This window comes from Apium graveolens, chromosome 7 (genome assembly GCF_009905375.1).
Source record: "Apium graveolens cultivar Ventura chromosome 7, ASM990537v1, whole genome shotgun sequence".
In the NCBI taxonomy this organism is placed as follows: Eukaryota; Viridiplantae; Streptophyta; class Magnoliopsida; order Apiales; family Apiaceae; genus Apium; species Apium graveolens.
This window is the reverse complement of record NC_133653.1, coordinates 10,060,910-10,073,718: the sequence shown is the minus strand read 5'-3', so window position 1 is coordinate 10,073,718 and position 12,809 is coordinate 10,060,910.

The window sequence follows — 12,809 nt, the reverse complement described above, 5'->3', positions numbered from 1 at the left end:
ATTCAGTAAATATGCTGAGGTTTCCAATGCATAATCCCATAGGAATACTGGAAGATTTGCATAGCTCATCATGGACCGAACTATGTCTAACAAAGTTCGATTTCTCCTTTCAGATACCAATCTGGAGGCGTCCACTGGGAGACTATACCATTTACTTTGAGATAATCCAGAACTCTCCATTCAAGTATTCACCACCTCGATCTAATCGAATAATTATAATACTATATTTGGTTTGTTTCTCCACTTCATACTTATACTCTTTGAACTTTTCAAAGGCTTTAGACTTGTGTTTCATCAAACACATATCCGAATCTAGATCTATTATCCATGAAAGTCATGAAGTATGAAAATCCACCCATGGCTTGCGTAGACATTGGTCCACATACATCTGTGTGTACCATTCCTAGCAAATTTGTAGCCCTCTCTCCATGTCTACTAAATGGAGACTGCAGTGCCACAATGAAGTGAGATTTTCATCATCCCTTTTCTTTTATTAGTTTGTTCAATCTGAAGTAAATTATGTCACATTCATACAGACCATTATTTAAAGTACCACGTCCATAAAGAATATTATCTCTAAGAATAGAACATTCATTATTCTCAATAATAAATGAAAATCCAACCAAGTCTAACATGGGAATAGAAATAATATTCCTCACAATCGAGGGAACAAAATAATAATTATTTAAAACAATAGTCTTGCCCGTAGGCATATGTAAATGAAATGATTCTACATCTTCAGCAGCAACTCTTGCTCCATTTCCCATCAGTAGAATCACCTCATCTTCCTCAAGAGTCCTACTTCGCCTTAGTCCCTGCAACAAATTGCAGATATGAGAACCACAGGCGGTATCTAATACCCAAGTAGAAATTTGATTTAATGATATATTCACTTCTATCATGAACATACCTGAATCAGAAGCGGTAGTCTCACTACCCTTCTTCTTCTTCAATTCTGCAAGGTAAACCTTGCAGTTCCTCTTCTAGTGCCCCACCTTGTTACAGTGAAAGCAAACAACTTTGCTCTTGGGGTCTTCAGCTTTTGGTGGAACCGGCGTTTTCTCACCTACTTTCTTCTTCTTGGAAGGGTTCCTCTTCCTTTTCTTAGGATTGGAACCTTCACCAATTAGAAGAACAGAACTCTTCTTAGGGGGAAAATTCGATTCCGCAGTCTTCAACATGTTGTGGAGTTCAGGCAGGCTGACATCCAACTTATTCATGTGAAAGTTCACAACAAACTGCGAGAACGAACTCGGAAGCGATTGCAAGACCAGGTCTTGGCTCAGCTCCCCATCCATGGCAAAACCAAGTTGTCCAAGACGTTCAATCAAATTGATCATCTTAAGTACATGGTCATTCACAGATGATCCCTCAGACATCCTACAACCGAACAGCTCCTTCGATATCTCATATCGAGCTGTCCTCCCTGCCACATCATACAACTCTTGTAGATGTATGAGGATAGTGTGAGCATCCATATGCTCATGTTGCTTCTGTAGCTCAATGTTCATGGAAGCTAGCATGATGCACTGAGCAACATTTGCATCATCTACCCATTTACGATATACAACATGTTCATCATTATGTGTATCAATAGCAGGTTCAGTAGGCTTAGGTGAGTCAATCACGTATTCCATCTTCTCAATCCTGAGAACAATTCTCAAGTTTCGAAGCCAGTCAGCATAATTAGGATCAGTCAACTTCTGAGCATCCAGTATGCTCCTGAGTGATAGTGCAGAAGACATAATGTATATTGTAAATCTGTAAATGATAAACACATAACAACACTTAGCAAATATTCGATTTTATTTTAAAACACTATATGAATCGGGTCTTTATTCATAAGTGGCTCCCACTAGTTTATCTAATTTATTCAACCCCTTACGTGAAAAATTAAGCATTCATAATGCTAGTGGGAATAGGGATCCTACATTCCATTACACAACCCCGGCTGTAGCACGAACCACCATGTAATGTTCAATAGGCAGACAACTCTTGTCAATTACATCTTATGTTATTCCCTAATCAAACTTTAGCCTCTTGAATAATTGAGTCATGGCTGTGGTACGACAAACTCAATATTCTAAGTCAAGTCTAACCCAACATTCCGTACATTTGAATCAGTCTCCAACGGCCCACGGCTGTGGCACGTACCGACCTTTAGATTCTTATTCAATGTACACATGTCTATGTAATAGACAAGTATTTCTTATTTCGAAATCAAAGCCCTCGGCTGTAGCACGAACCGACAATGGTTTAAAAATAAGAACTACTTTTCTATCATGTTGGAAGGCTATGACCGACACAAGCCCATTGTGTCATTGGCCAATTACTACTTGATATTAATTAATTTTAGAGGGATTATATTACGTTACAATCATAATCATATTATAAAGAGATTCTTCCTTTTAAATTAAATATTTCAAATCAATAATCAATAATCAGATGATTCCCAGATCGGGTGGAGCATTGTCAAGAGGCGTCACTTAATAACCCTTTCTTACAGATAGAAATCTGTTGTTGACAGAATCATCATTTCTCTCATATCGAAAATTCATATTCAATTACGTGTTTCATAAACACAAGAATCTCATGATTGTATTCATAATATTATTATTAAGGTTATGAAACAATTTCACTATACTAGGTTGTCTAACAAACGCCTTATGTTCATTTAAGTTCACTTAAATCTATCATCGCATGATAAACTAAGCATATATCACATATATCAAGATGAATAAACATCAAGGTAGGCATGTTACATCATCTAGCATATTGGTCTAAGCATTATACATCTCTATGTATCACATGAAGCATTTAAAAGCAGTTAAAACAGTTAAAAACAGCTTTAAAACACTTTCGGAAATATAAACAGTTCAAAACTTTTATATAAACTAAAATTTGATCACTCCATTAGATCCGTCTCGGGAAAACGAATCCAACGATATATTGCACGCCCAAAACGGAGTTACGAAACTCCCAGAAATCAAATTTAAAAATAACAGATGGGCTGTAACGCATTACAGGAACGCGTTACTAGCTCTGTAACGCATTCCGGTGATGCGTTACAACCCTTTTAAGCCATTAAAAGGTGTAACGCATTCCGCGAATGCGCCACAGGGTGTAACGCATTCCCGGAATGCGCGACACCCACCCGCGCGCGCGCGCGCCACATGTGCCTGCAGCAGCCGCCGCCGACTATTCTCGCACGGAATTCCGTGCGCCGTACCTGACACAGTAGCACATCACATGTGCCTTTCTTTCAACAGCAGCACATTCAACAGATGCAGATATATACATACATACTAACAATTTATATATATATACATGATTATTTAATTACGAATTTAATTGCAAGATCTTCAAAAATTCATAATAAAAAATCTATACATCATAAAATCATGAAAAAAATACCCAGAAGATCTACAACACTTGTAGAACCCAGATCAACATTCAAAATTATTCTGAGAAATGATTTCTCATCAGACATAATTAATCCATAATATAACTTGTAAAAATCATAATTAATTCATACAAGCACATAAAATTCTGAAATTTTTACCACAGGTCTATATGCATACAACCTATGCTCTGATACCATTGTTGGATTTTAATCGCATCGGAGGCATGGTAAAACACTTTTACACATATAAAATCCAAATAAAAGCATATAAATCGTGATTAAAACATATGAATCGATTACTAACCTTTAATAGCGATCCAAAAGCAACGATCGGAGATTCTTAGCAGCTGCCCCTCAAACGTGAAGCACTCCACCGGTATCCACCAAGAAAACGACGTTAAGGAGGAGGAGGTGGAGAAATTAGGTTTTTCTAAAATTTTTGGGTTAGAATAAAAATAGGGTTTATAATAGTATATTTATAGGCAAAATTTTCAGCTGAAATTTTCCCATAAAATATTATTATTATTAACCCATTTATTATTCTCATTAATAATTAAAATACCTTTTAATTATTAATCCTTTTTCTAAACACTTTAGAAATAATTCTCTCTCTTGATTTAATTTCCAAAAATTAAATTCTTAATTAATAATATTAAGAACTTTTCTTAATTAATTTATAATCAATTAAATCTCATTTAATCAATTATTAAATTTGCCAATTAATTATTTATTTTATAAATAAATAATTATCAGCCATTATTAATTAATTCCTCCACCATTAAATCATTCTCTTTTTATGGTATGACCCTGTAGGTTCAATATTAAGCTGGTAGTAGAAATAAATAATAATAAAACTATTTTATCATTATTTATATAAATTCTCTAATTTATTAAATATAATTAATTAATTAATCATATTTATTCTACATCGTGAGGGATACTTCTCAGCATATCGCGACTATCCGGATAATACGAATTCACTGCTTAGAATACCAAGAACCTATTCAGTGAATAGTTACCGTACAATAAACTCCTTCTACCCTACAATGTCCTAATTAAATACAAGGCATGGATCTTGTGTCAAGCCTATCTAATTTAATCACTTGCTTACCATTTACTATGCTTAGTTCTATGCAAATTAGAAACTCCTTTCTAATTTCATTCACTCTGGCCAGAGATTCCTGAACTAGTATAAGTGGATCAGCCTTGAACATTCGCTTCCTTCACTGGAAGGGGTAGATCCTTTATTGATCATACACTATCTTCGTGTACAAATTCCTATACCCAGTAGAGCCCTAATAATTGTCCCTGGAGACTAATAACTAAATCAAAGCATAGTTCAGTGTACACAAGATGACTATGATGACCTCAAGTCTAAGGATACTTGTACAACTATCACTATGTGAACAACTGCTGACACGTGAGTGAACTCCATCAGTTGTTCAGCTGTGCGAGTCATGTTCAGTGAACTTATTCTATAATAAGCACCTACATACTAGCTATAGTGTCACCACACAAATATCTATGAGAACAGACATCCTTCAAAATGAAGCAAGCATAGTATGTACCGATCTTTGCGGATTATTAATTACCAGTTAGTAATCATATGACCAGGAACTATTTAAGTTTAGAGTTATCATCTTTTAGGTCTCACTATTATGATCTCATCATAATCTATAAAAGCTTTACTCTAAACTATGGTATATCTTATTTAAACACTTAAATAGATAGAGCCCGTAATAAAAATAAAACAAGTCTTTTATTAATATCAATGAAATCAAAACAGATTACATAAAAGATATCTTAAAACCATGTTCATTAGCTACAGAGATCAAACTTTAACATGTGAAAGATTAACTTCTGAAAATCATGCTTGCAAAAAGAGGAATGATTATTTAGAAAAAGAGTTAGTCATGTTCCATCAAACTCAGAAAGATAGAGATGATGCTTTCTATGTTAGGGATGAAGTGCTTAAAATGAATGAATCTCTAAAAGCTGAGTTAGAAAAGGAAAGAGAGATTATCAGGACTTGGACTAACTCTGGCAGAACAACTCAGAATTTGTTAAGTAGTGAAAACTGGAAAGAGGGCTTAGGTTATGGAGATGGTAAGAATGTTAAAGGAACTGTAGATATTAAGCCTATAGTTGTTAAACAAAAGCCAATGTTAAAACCTGTTAAGTTTGTAGTTGTAAAGTCTGATATTGAGAAATCAGAAGTTAAAAAGGAATTAACTTCTGACAAACTAAACCAGGAAAAGACAACTGAAGTAAACGTAAGCTTAATGACAAAGAAGCAGCTTAAGCATAAGCTGAAAGATGTTAAGAATGCAAACAAGGTAAAATCACCTAGGAAAAATAGGAATGGAAAGGAAGGTGTGAATAAAAGCAATGATTATAAACCTGTGGAAGTTCTAACCATCTGGCTTCTTTTTGTAGGAAGAATAAGAACATAAACTCCTTACCATCAAAGTCAGGAGTTAAGAGTCAGTCTGTTAGATATAAGCCACAAAGTCCTTGTTTTTATTGTGGTAGTTTATGGCATTCCATTTATACTTGTAAGGAATATCATAGTTTGTACTATGATTATTATCAAATAAAACCTTCTTTAAAGAAAGTTAGCATTGTTCCTTCTAGTGTAAGTTCTGATTCAAAGTCTGATAGTGTAAATTCTGATAAGAAAAATGTTAACATAAACTCTGATGCTAAATCCGCTGCAAATGTTAACAAACTTAATAAGGCCAAAGGATCCAAGCAAGCCTGGATCCTTAAAACTAATCATTAGTGGTCTTTGTGATTGCAGGGCAACAGGAAAAACATCCTAGTTCTGGACAGTGGATGTTCAGGACATATGACTGGAAATAAAGCCCTGCTATCAGACTTTATGGAGAAGGCTGGCCCAAGTGTTTCTTATGGAGATGGCAACATTGGAAAAACATTGGGATATGGCAATATCAATCTTGGGAATGTCATCATTAAAGAAGTAGCTCTGGTCTCAGGACTTAAACACAATCTGCTGAGTGTTAGTCAAATTTGTGACAGAGGTTATCATGTGGATTTCTTTGAAGAACACTGTGAAGTTGTAAGTAAATCTACAGGCAAAGTTGTTCTGCAAGGATACAGGCGTGGTAACATTTATGAAGCCAAGCTTTCAACAAGTACTGATGGTTCTGCAATCTGTCTGATGAGTAGAGCATCAATTGAAGGAAGCTGGAATTGGCACAAGAAACTCTCTCATTTAAATTTCAACAATATAAATGAACTAGTCAAGAAAGATCTTGTGAGAGGATTGCCAAAGTCAGTATTTGCTCCTGATGGCCTCTGTGATTCTTGTCAGAAGGCTAAACAAAGGAAATCCTCATTCAAGAGCAAGACTGAATCATCAATTCTTGAGCCTTATCACCTAATGCATGTTGATCTATTTGGTCCAGTAAATATCATGTCTATTGCAAAGAAGAAATATGCTATGGTCATAGTGGATGAGTTCACCAGATACACATGGGTGTATTTCTTGCACACAAAAGTGAAACTGCATCTATCTTGATTGATCATGTCAGGCAACTGGATAAATTGGTCAAAGATTCTGTGAAGATAATAAGAAGTGATAATGGTACTGAGTTCAAGAATTTGATAATGGAAGAGTTCTGCAAAAACCTTGGAATCAAGCAGGAATTTTATGTTCCTGGAACTCCACAGCAAAATGGAGTTGTTGAAAGAAAGAATAGAACTCTCATTGAAGCTGCATGTACAATGCTTGATGAAGCAAAGCTTTCAACCTATTTCTGGGCTGAAGCTGTGCAGACTGCTTGTTTTACTCAGAATGCAACACTAATTAACAAGCATGGAAAGACACCATATGAGATGGTAAAGAAAAAGAAGCCAAATCTGAAGTATTTTCACGTATTTGGATGCAAGTGTTTTGTTCTTAAGACTCATCCTGAACAGCTATCCAAATTTGATCTAAAAGCTGATGAAGGAATCTTTGTTGGATATCCACTTTCCACAAAAGCCTTCAGAGTCTATAACTTGAGAACAAGAGTGGTCATGGAATCTATCAATGTCTCTTTTGATGATAAGTAGATTACTGGACTTGAAGATTTCAATGATCATGATCAGCTGAGATTTGAAAATGAAGACTTAAATTCTGATACTGAAAATCCTAACAGTCTAAATCCTGATACTGCAAACTCTGATGGATTAAACTCTGATATTATTGAAACTATGGTGACTACGCCAAAGGAAGATGCACCTATGCAGGGGGGCATACTCAAGATCCAACCACATCTCAAGAAGCATCAGAACATACAACTGGCTCTTCAAGTTCTGATTCGTCAAATTCTGATAAGCCAAGTTCTGATAGTTCTGAAAACTTAATTCTGAAGGATCCAACTCAGAGAGCATAGTTTCAGGGGGAGCATCATAAAATGTTAATGAAGATAGCATGAATCATGTGGGAGCATCCAGTTCTAGAGAAAACCTTCCATCTGCAAGAAAGTGGACTAAATCACATACACCTGACTTAATTATTGGAAATCCTGATGCAGGTGTCAGAACTAGAACAGCTACTTCAAGTGAATGTCTTTACAATTCTTTTCTCTCTCAGACTGAACCAAAGAAAGTGGAAGAAGCTCTTTAAGATACTGATTGGGTGCAAGCAATGCAGGAAGAGTTAAATGAATTTGAAAGAAACAAAGTCTGGACCCTAATGCCAAGACCAAAGAACAGATCTATTGTTGGTACAAAGTGGGTATTCAGAAACAAAACTGATAGTGATGGCATAATTACAAGGAATAAGGCAAGGTTGGTTGCAAAAGGATATTCTCAACAGGAAGGAATTGATTATAATGAAACATTTGCACCAGTTGTTAGATTGGAAGCCATAAGGATATTTTTGGCTTATGCTGCTCACAAAAAGTTTACTGTCTTTCAAATAGATGTGAAAAGTGCTTTTCTCAATGAAGAATTAGAGGAGGAAGTATATGTTGAACAACCTCCAGGCTTTGTAGATCCCAAATATCCTAATCATGTCTACAGGCTTGACAAAGTACTTTATGGCCTTAAGCAAGCTCCAAGAGCATGGTATGAGACTTTAGCTAAGTTTCTTCTGGAAAATGGATTTAACAGAGGAACTATAGATAAAACACTGTTCTACCTCAACCATGGAAAGGACTTACTTCTGGTTCAGATATATGTTGATGATATCATATTTGGTTCTACAAATGACAGACTGTGCAAGAAGTTTGCCAAACTGATGCAGTCAAGATATCAAATGAGTATGATGGGGGAACTTAGCTATTTTATGGGCCTTTAAGTCAAGCAGAATGAAGAAGGCACTTTTATTTATCAAACCAAGTACACCAGAAATTTGCTGAAGAAATTTGGAATGCAAGATTGTTCAAGTGCATCCACTCCCATGGCCACTGCAACAAAACTGGATAAGGATACTGGTAAATCAGTAAATATTACTGATTACAGAGGTATGATTGGCTCTCTACTCTATCTAACTTCTAGTAGACCTGATATCATGTATGCTACCTGTCTTTGTGCAAGATTTCAAGCAGATCCAAGAGAACCTCACTTAACATCTGTGAAAAGAATTTTCAAGTATCTTAAGGGAACAGCTGATCTGGAATTGTGGTATCCCAGAGAATCAGATTTTAAACTAATAGGTTACTCAGATGCAGATTTTACAGGTTGCAAAATTGACAGGAAAAGCACAAGTGGAAGCTTCCAATTTTTTGGAGGCAGATTGGTTTCTTGGTTTAGCAAGAAACAAAAGTCAATTTCCACATCAACTGCAGAAGCATAATACATTGCTGCAGGAAGCTGTTGTGCACAGATTCTTTGGATGAAGAATCAGTTACTGGATTATGGGTTAACATATTTTAAAATCCCTATTTACTGTGATAATCAAAGTGCTATCGCTATGACAGGTAATCCAGTTCAACACTCAATGACAAAGCACATCAGTATTAGGTACCACTTCATAAGGGAACATGTGGATGAAGGTACAGTGGAATTGCACTTTGTTCCAACAGATCAACAACTAGCAGATATCTTCATAAAACCACTGTGTGAAGCTACTTTTACAAGATTGGTAAATGAACTTGGAATGGTTTCAGGTTCTTTCTCTAAATCTGCTTAGCTTTTGTTCTGATGCATCAGACTTTATGATCAGTATTTACAGAAATTACTCTCTTTATGTATTCTGTGCTTAATTGAAAATTGTTTAAGTACTGATTGTTGTCTGATGTGAATTTCTAAACTCTGATAGTGATATGACTGTTTATGTGACTATTCAATCCTATGAGGATAACTATGCTTGATGCTGACCTAGTAGTCTTTAACATACTAGAGATCCCATGTTAGAAGTAATTATTTATGTGGAAATCTATTGACACAAGCAAATTCTGATATTGAGCTTAGTCACGTTTACTTTATATATCTTATTACTAAGTCAAAAACTAGAATAATGCTTCTCATCTGTTAAGTTCTGATGTTAGTAAATCTGATGGATGTACTAAGTGTTGATAAACCTCACTCATCAAAAGAAAAAGTAAAAGAAAAGAGAATAAAAATCAGGTACTCCTTTGAGATATAGAGTAAAAATGTGGAAGGCACGACTCAAGTGCATTGCTGGTATTAAGTAATATGCATCAGAAAAGCAAATAATTATTTTTCTTAGTGACTTTTCACACTCTATGATTACTGGAGAAATACTCTGATAATAACATAAATTCTGATAAGCAGTCGTGTCTCACTTACACTGAGAAGCCACTGTAAAATGGAATTTCAAAAGATGCATAAAATAAGCACAAAATAGTTGAGGTGGACTCATGCATGAACTCATTCAAAAGTAAACTTCAGAATAATGATAGATTTTTAGTAAAGTTCTTAGTTATGCCTTATTTCTAAGATGTACTGAAGTGAATCAGACTTTACTCTTTGTCTGATATTTTGCCTAATGCACACACTTACACTCCATATGAATGATGAAAATTACTGTGACGTTCAATGTTGTTTTAGATGAACAGTTTATGTGTCAGATTGCATAAATTTTGAGGACAAGTTCTGATGGAAGTTCTGATAAATAAGTCCTGAAGAACCGAAATCAGAATTTGTGTGAAGAATCACAGAAATAGGCATTCATTTTTCGAGTTAAGAAACCATATTCTGATGACCATTTTAATTATTGATTTAAATTAAGTTCTGATTTTAAAATATCAGTACTTGTTTACTTGATTTATTTTTTTTGGTCATTCTCACACTTGAATTTTTTTACAGAATATTGGTTTTGCAGTGAAAATGATTAAATAAGTGGGAACAGTTTAAATTTTGAATTAAAACTGACTTACCTCAATTGATGGGATTACTTGGTAAGTGGAACGGTTTTTCCTTGAAAAACTGCATGTGATAAGTAATGATTACTGTTTTCCTGATAAATAAGTCCTGAAGAACCGAAATCAGAATTTGTGTGAAGAATCACAGAGATAGGCATTCATTTTTCGAGTTAAGAAACCATATTCTGATGACCATTTTAATTATTGATTTAAATTAAGTTCTGATTTTAAAATATCAGTACTTGTTTACTTGATTTATTTTTTTTGGTCATTCTCACACTTGAATTTTTTTACAGAATATTGGTTTTGCAGTGAAAATGATTAAATAAGTGGGAACAGTTTAAATTTTGAATTATAACTGACTTACCTCAATTGATGGGATTACTTGGTAAGTGGAACGGTTTTTTCTTGAAAAACTGCATGTGATAAGTAATGATTACTGTTTTCCCGTGCCCATTAACTATTCTTTATTGCTGCATGTCTGACAGGTGTCCAACGGTTATTTTTTTAACCAAGTATAAGTAAGAGAGAGAGAAGATTATACAATCTTTTATTTACTTTTACACTCGATCTCTCCTTTTTTGCTTTTACTCTCTCTTATCTCCTGACGACTGTTTTTCATACAGACATTTTATCAAACACCTTACAGGCAACCTTAATTTTCAATTTTTCTCATGGCACCTAAGGATTTGATCATAGATGGAGCCAAGTTCGTTCCCAACAATTATGCTGCAATCCTAAATCATGATGAAGCTCCGTCTGAGTTGCATTTTGTGCAAGATCTTCTTGCACACAGTGAAATTGGGTATGTATTGACCCAGCCTTCAGTCTTTTCAAGCCAACAAGTTCTGACGTTTTGGCGGACTGGGCATTTTGATAATGGTGGTGCAACTGGTACTCCCAGCATTGTTTTTGAAGTCAATGATGATGAGCATGTGGTAACTCCTAGAACAGTTCGTAAGACTTTACATTTACCAGAAGGCTGCATTTTCTCAACACCGGAGGAATCAGCTCTACAGCAGCTCATGGCTAATTTGGGGTATGAGCAGAGTTTGGCTAAGCTTGGACAGTTGAAACGAGCACATATCAGAAAGGAATGGAGCTTTTTCTTCGACTGCATCACTAAAGCCTTTGGGAATAAGTGTTCCAACTTTGATGGCATTCCAATAATGAGTCAGCACATCGGGTATGCTATTATTAACCAAACTCATTTTGATTTTGCAAGTGTTGTGCTAGGTTTTATAGGGGATAGGATGACAGAGGATAGGAATGTTGTCTACTTTGCTAGATTCTGTCAGCTTATATATAATTTCTGTTGTGTTGATGAACCCCAACCTACCACTGACTTATTTCCACCCTTTAAAATTGCAAAACGTGTTTTTAATGACTTGGTAAATGATGACCTTAAGAAAACGGTGGTTAGACCATTACAGATTCCTCAGTCTGTAAAACAGTACCTAGTAAATGCTGATCCTCAAACCTATAGATCTGTTTATCCTGATGTACAACCTACCACCACATCCCAGACACCACAACAACCATCAGAACATACCACACATACGTCTATACCTCAACCCTCTCTCAGAACATATCTCAAAACTTATCCCACACCTTCACAGACAGCTCAACCTTCATCCTCAGCACCTACTGTGAAGCCTTCATCTTCCAAGCCCAAGAGGACAAAGACTTTTCCTCAGACACCACAGAAGAGAAGGAGGATTGTTCTGAGAGATGAGTCAGACAGTGAGGAACAGGTTTCTGCATCAAAACCTGTTGTTAAAAAAGCTGAGAAGGTCCCTTCTCAGAAGGATTCTGGAATTGGGGGATCTAAGCTTCTCAAAAGGCTTAGAAGAATGACTTCTGCTGAACCTCCCAAGGAATCCCCACATTCAAAGAGATACAAGAAACAGAGAGCTAAAAGGCCAGCTTCAGATGATGAGGAAGCAGCACCTAAGGAAGGAGATCAGAAATCTCTGATCTCAAAAGAACCAGAATTTGCTAAAGCTACTGCATCTCCCTCTTCCTTATCCCCAACTCAGGAAGCTGCTACAGATAAGGCAAACACACCA